We start from the raw sequence: 7,006 nt of genomic DNA, 5'->3' as shown, positions 1-7,006 counted from the left end.
TTACGTTTTTGCCGCTTTGTCGTCACGTTTTTTGTCACGTCTTTTGTTACGTTTTTGTCATGTTTTTTTGTCCTGTTTTTTGTCACGTATTTGTCACGTTTTTTTTTCACGTTTTTGTTGCTTTTCCATCACATTTTTGTCATGTTTTTCGATGCGTTTTCGTCACGTTTTTTCTGTTACGTTTTTGCCACTTTGTCGTCACTTTTTTTCTGTTACGTTTTTGCCGCTTTGTCGTCACTTTTTTTCTGTTACGTTTTTACCGCTTTGTCGTCACGTTTTTTGGCACGTCTCCTGTTACGTTATTGTCAAGTTTTTTTGTCCTGTTTTTTGTCACGTATTTGTCACGTTTTTTTTTCACGTTTTTGTTGCTTTTCCATCACATTTTTGTCATGTTTTTCGATACGTTTTTGTCCCGTTTTTTCTGTTACGTTTTTGTCAAGTTTTTTTGTCCTGGTTTTTGTCACGTTTTTTGTTGCTTTTCCATTACATTTTTGTCATGTTTTTTGTTACGTTTTTTTGTCATGTTTTTTGCTACGTTTTTGCCGCTTTGTTGTCGCGTTTTTTGTCACGTCTTTTGTTACGTTTTTGTCAAGTTTTTTGTCCTGGTTTTTGTCACGTTTTTTATGCTTTTCCATCACATTTTTGTCTTTTTTTTTTTTTTTCACTTTCATCACATTTTCTTCACGTTTTCACCATTTTCTGTTGCCTTTGTCATGTTTTTATCACGTTTTTGTCACATGTCTGTGACAAAAACAAACATAAACGTAAACTTTTTGGTTTCAAACGTAACAAAAAAGGTAACAAATTTTTTGCTACGTTTTTGCCGCTTTGCTCTCACGATTTTCCTCACGTTTTTTGTCATATTTTTTTATCATGTTTTATGTTACATCTTTTGTTACGTTTCTGTCATGATTTTGTTTCATTTTTAAAAAAAACAACAAAAACATGATAAAACGACAAAAACAAAACGATAGAAGCCTAGATGAGTTTTGTTGGCCTTACCTTTCCAATTATCCATTGTATTATATATATTGACAAACAGGCAGTAAACTGTCAGGTCAATAAGCTTTAAGATTTGGATAGCTGGATAAAATGTGCTCGGCTAGGGTGGGGGTTAAAACTATTTCTCCACTTGATAATGATTTATTCATTTTTGCTATAGTTTAAGTGTCCATATCCTTTAGAACTGTTGTGTTATTTGCCTGACACTAATGCTTACACACACATTGGCTGTAATAAAAATAAATTACGACGAAAACAACGGTAAACACGGCACGCATAATCTACAATGCACGTTTATGTTTCCAGTAATGACACAAAAACACGACTGACCTTGTAGTGTTGCTTTTTGACACATGTGACAAAGAGCCGTTTACATTTCTAATATATGCACAGTTTAGCTCCATTACCCGCAATCCGCTCACATCTCCTCTGCATAAATCTTCACCTTGGTGCCACATTACCATGCTAAAACCTCACCTTGCCCCTGACTTTGAATTATGAATGTTTTAACGCCTATATCCCGAACCTTAGGCCTAAAGTAGATCTTTTTTTATTGGAAAGAGATACGGCTGTGATTTCTCCTCATCTTTCGTGTCCAGCAGCCCGGCCGTTAGTCCTCATAAAATATATCCACTTCCCCGCAGTCTGAAAGCCGCGTCAACTGGGGGACAACAAGACCAATGAACAGCGATGGGAAGAGATGGTGACAAGGTTCAGGGCGCTTCTGAATGTGAAGGTCCACAGGGGGAGAGACAGAGAGGGGAGGAGTGTTTAAGAGGCCTGGCTACGACCACTAAAACTAAAACTGATGATAGATTTCAATGTAGTGTGGACAATTTGGATTGAGGGTGAATGATGAAACAGACAAGCATTTTAAAATATATGGGGTTGAGAATATCTTGTCTGACTGAAAGGAACAAGAAGAAAAAAAGCAGAGAGTAAAGAGCCATGGGGTTATATCTTTTTAAATATGGAGGGTTATTTCAGAAGTTCTTTCAATTTGTGCCAGAGGGGGCAGTATTTCTTTTTAATTCAAATGCAATACTCTTCTGAGCAGTTGTAAGTACAGACATTGTAAGTAAGTTAATATCTATAACAATACATTGGTAGATGGCACAGGCACAGTGGTTAAAGATCTCGTCTCAAAGCAAAGATTTCACTGGTTAATGTTCGTCCCAAACCCCATCCCGGGCCGATCTGTGTGGAGTTCGCATGTTCTCCCCGTGCCTGAAAATTTCTCTGCGGGTGTTCCAATTTCCCCTACCGCCAAAAACATTTGCAGTAGCTTCCCGTTGGGGACCAGGACTCCTCTCCAAAAGAGATTTCTTAACACAATTTTCTGTTGCGAGACCAATGCAAGTGATAATGCAAGTGATAATGTGAAATGAGAATCTTAAAGGTGAATTATGCAACTTTTATGTAGAAAAAAAAAGTTGATATTTGTACGTACATAATGGTTAACATGACGCCTTCACTTTCCATCCCAGTGGTCTCTCGGACGCTCCAGGATCAATTGTTTGGAAGGTTTTCACTGCTCTCCAGAAAAGCTTTCAAACAACTGATCATGGAGCGTTGTAGAGGCCACCGTGATCGAAAGTAAAGGCGCTAAGCTGACCACTCATACAGCCACTGGGTCACTACAAGGTCAAATACACACTAATATCAACTTTTGATTTTGCATTAAAAGTTCCATAATGCACCTTTAACCTTTATTGCTGGGTGTTTTTCACCCGAGCAAATACATTTATGTCATTTTCATTATGATGGTTTATCTGAGTGTCCTGGATCTCTGTAGCTTCAGCTTTGTCTTTGACATCTTTGATGGCCTGGGTGTTTTCTTAATCCAAAACACACTTTTTCCTACAGGCACATGTTTGGGTGATTTTCACCCAGCGATAGTGATAGAAGGCAGGGTAGGGTTAGTTTATTTAATCGGGCAATCTTGCCCCTTTCAAGGTTGACATTCAGGGCTGCCACATTTATTTTGCCTATACTTCAACTACAGCTTTGCTCCAGTCACAGAGTTCGGTGTCTCTGGCCTCTCAGCAAGTGAGTAACACATAGTTATTTTAGTCAGCTGGTCATTTTTACCCATTATGGCATACTTTGTTTCTCTCTCTTGTGGCTGTTTGTTTGCCAAGGAAACTGAGCCTTCACCAGAGAAGTCTCACATATCCCAGGAATGGGTGGACCAAAAACCATCTTCATAATTTTTTTTTTAAGGATTTTTTTGTTCTCAAATTCCTAATTTTCCAGTAATTTTGGAGCATTTTTACATTGTCCTCTCATGATGCTTTTCTTTCACTTTATTACACATGACACAGTTTAATATAAAAGAACACTACTCAAATGTGTCATGTATTGTCATGTTTTGATAGATTTTGATGACAAGTACTTTTTATCGATTGTATTATCTCACCCGGCTTTAATGATGGTGTTATACATTAGAGCGATAGTGTTCTAGGGTTAACATTAAACATTTTGAACTACTTATATTTACTTACTAAGAAATAAAAGCAGCCGTCAATTGAGTCATGCGAAGAGATAACGCCTCCACAATGAAGTGGGAAAAAAAGTATATTCAATGACTGCCTCAACTCCAGCATATGGAGGCTGCATTGTCCTGAATTTAGATCTCACATTGATTCAATTGTCACTGTCTCCTGCCTCTGAAGCTCCAGCCTCAGTGCCCTGTACATGTCGTTTGATTTTTATGAAGGCTGATCCGGGGCATCTGGAGACAGTCTGTCATCCCACGTGACACTTCATCTTCCTCCTCGGGACGCCCTGTCTCCCCTCTCATCCTCCCCCCCCCCATTCTGTCTCTGTCCCATCTCCGCTCAGGTCCCTTATGTTCCTAGAGATGAAACTTACACCTATGCATTCCAGTGCGCAGAAATGTACGCACACTCGGCGCTCCGTGACATCCCAATGACACGGCTGCCACAGTTGTGCTCTTAAATTTCTCCAATCTCAATCGCGCTCGTAAATACTCTCCCGACGCTCAGACAGCTGGTTTTTCAATGTTTGCCGCGTTCTCCCGGATAATGGTTTTCAAGGCTTTTTTTTTTTTTTCAAGTCCAGCGCGGGTCCTCTCCCCTCTCGCAGTGGACACACCGGGAAGCAGGTAGCCGTCCGATCCATCTTGTCAGGGGTCCCGCGGAGAGGCGGCGATGGGAGACGGACAGGACATTTATCATGCTTGTTGACACTCCGAGCCTGTTGTTAAAATGCGGGCTAAAATGATTCATGTGAAGTGTCTTTATTATGGCTTCAAACACACCCTTCAGGGGAGCTGGGGCTCGGAGAACACGCTGTACATGGGAACCGCAGCGTGTTGCTAAGACCAGGCAATTGATCAGGTGTTTGCAGTTGAATTACTGAAAGTTATCAATAATTTTTTTATGAATATCAATCTGCAATTAAAGCAAACTGTAATGGAAAAAAAATAGTGAGCAATTTAAAGTTTGTTTCTGCGGTTTTGTTTCACTATTTTTCAGTATTTCTCAAGCAGAGGATCAGGGAACCTCACGCAGGCCTCATTTCAGATTCCAAAACAATAAGAATGAATAGTATTTAAAGTAGTATTGTATAGTATTGTATTTTTTGTTTTAGTTAAAGTGATAGTCTGTAAGATTGCAAAGTGAGGAGAGAGTGAAATTATAAGGTAAACAATGAAGTACCTCCCCTCCTGGACCCAAAGCCACTCGTAATTTGCAAAAATGATTAGAGCGTGAACAAACTTTCAAAAGTAAACAATCAAGCTCCCTCCCCCTCCCCTCCTGATTGGCCGGTTCACAGGAAAAGCTCGTTTCATTGGTCAAAGTGATGGCCCGGGGATTCTGACGAGTTTCTGAAATCAGCAAAGGGAGAGACTTTAGAAAAAAATATTTAAACTATTTAATAATACTTATGTTATGTCAAATTTCAGACACAGGCGTTCAATTATACACAATCTATTAAATCTGTAAAACATTTCAACTTACAGAATATCACTTTAAGGAGTTTTAGGTCATCACGTACTAAGCAATTGGTAGCATAAACAGTTGGTACACAATAAACAAAACACAAGATGATAAAATATAGACTTTTGTTTCTCCAATAACTTGTAAAATAAAACATAATAGAATAACACAAATACATTCCAGTTAGAATGGCACAATTTTATTTAATGATGTTTTTTAGTGTAAATGCATTTGATCCGTGTACATTGGTTGGCCTGTAAATAAATGACTCCCCTGCTAGACTGTAATATTTATTCTCGTTGCAAAGAGGTAAACAGATGGGCCATAAATCATTATTTTAATGTTAAATCAGCATCAAAATAAGTGCTTTTAAAGTATGTTTTTCAGGAATTGATTTTAAAACTGTATTCATAAAAGAGGAAACTAATTTATAGCCTATTTTGACATAAAGAGCTGGACGTTTTTTAAAAGTGGATACAAATGTACAGATTTTTGGCCTTAAATAGTAAAAAACTCCAGTTAAAACATCGCTCTCTGTATTTTTGAAATGACTGAAACCTCTACGGGCCTATTCGGTCATACATGGCCCTCTCTCGCTCTGGCCTGGCCTTGGGGTCGTCCGGCAGCTGCTCAGTGTCATGTGTTTGCCAACATCGTCCGCACAACTCTGATCACTCAATTCTGCTCCGTCCAAATATTTCAGACTGTTTCCATATCGCAGCCCAATCACTGGAATCTCCGCTGCATTTCTTATTCATAGGCGCCATAAATTATTCTCCCTCATATGAGCTCCAGTCACGTAACGGCAGGCAGAGAGAGCGGGCCGTGGCTTCACTGGAGGAGATAGAGACGGAGTTAGAGAGAGCAAGGTCAATAGAAAAGATCTGCCAAACTTTAGCTGTTTGACTTTAAATATGATATGCATTATTCTCCATTTTGTATTCCTTCAGTCAGGTGGGGTCAGGGAGGGCGAAAAGTCCCATAGGGCTGTGGGCCCGCAGCAAACACCTTCGGGGCATGACCCTTGAACCAGATAATGCTTTAGTCATGACCGATTTTACTGCCTTTATTTTGTATATTTCGTTTAAATATTGCACTTCTCGAGCGTTTTTAAACACTAAAATATTATTGCCAACGTCCTTGACTTGGTGTTACAGAGAATGCCTTTATATTAGTCCAATCATTTTAAATCCAACACATTTTAGATTTTGTTTGAGGCTCAAAAAACGAAACTAAATAAAAACCTTGTAACCAAAAAACAATGTGTGCTCTTTTTTCTCCAATACATAAATGTTAAAACATGTACAATATACAGTATGTTCCCCTTTGAAGCCAAGACTCCCCTGAAGGGAGTCTTTAAATAAAGGTAAAAAATAAATACATATAAACTAATGTAGTATGAATGTCCCCGAAGAATACTACAGTTAGAGGAGCCTTAAACATTCTGAATTGAAATGATCATCACTACACAAAATATTAAACCTCTTAAACCCCGCCTTTTGTCCAGTTCAGCTTTACTCAAATCTATAACCTTACAGCCTATTGCGCAACGCCTCATTTGAAAGCTATAAAACCTACAAAACTCATTTAAACAGTTTTTGTTGTGTAGTCATTTTTGACATGTGTTTTCATTGCCTTTTTGTCACTTTGTGGCCTTTTTGTCCCATTTTTGTTCCATTTTTGTCCCATTTTTGACACTCTTTTTCCTTGTTTTTTTGCCATGTTTTTGTCGCTTTTTTGTCACTTTTTCCTTGTTTTTTTTTTTGTCTCTTCACTGTTAGTCTGTGGTTGCTTTTTTCCCCATTTTTGTCCCATTTTTATCCCATTTTTGTCAGATTTTTGTCCCATTTTTGTTACTTTTTTGTCACTTTGTTTGTCCCTTTTTTGTCACTTTTTCCTTGATTGTTTGGTCACATTTTTATCCCGTTTTTGTCACATTTCTGTTACATTTTCGTCACATTTTTGTCAAATTTTTCTTATTCTTTGGTTGCTTTTTTGTCGCATTTTTGTCACTTTTTTGTTGCGTTTTCATCGTCGTT

The sequence above is a fragment of the Gobius niger genome (assembly GCF_951799975.1).
Source record: "Gobius niger genome assembly, chromosome: 9".
Classification (NCBI taxonomy): Eukaryota; Metazoa; Chordata; class Actinopteri; order Gobiiformes; family Gobiidae; genus Gobius; species Gobius niger.
This window is presented reverse-complemented; position numbering follows the sequence as displayed.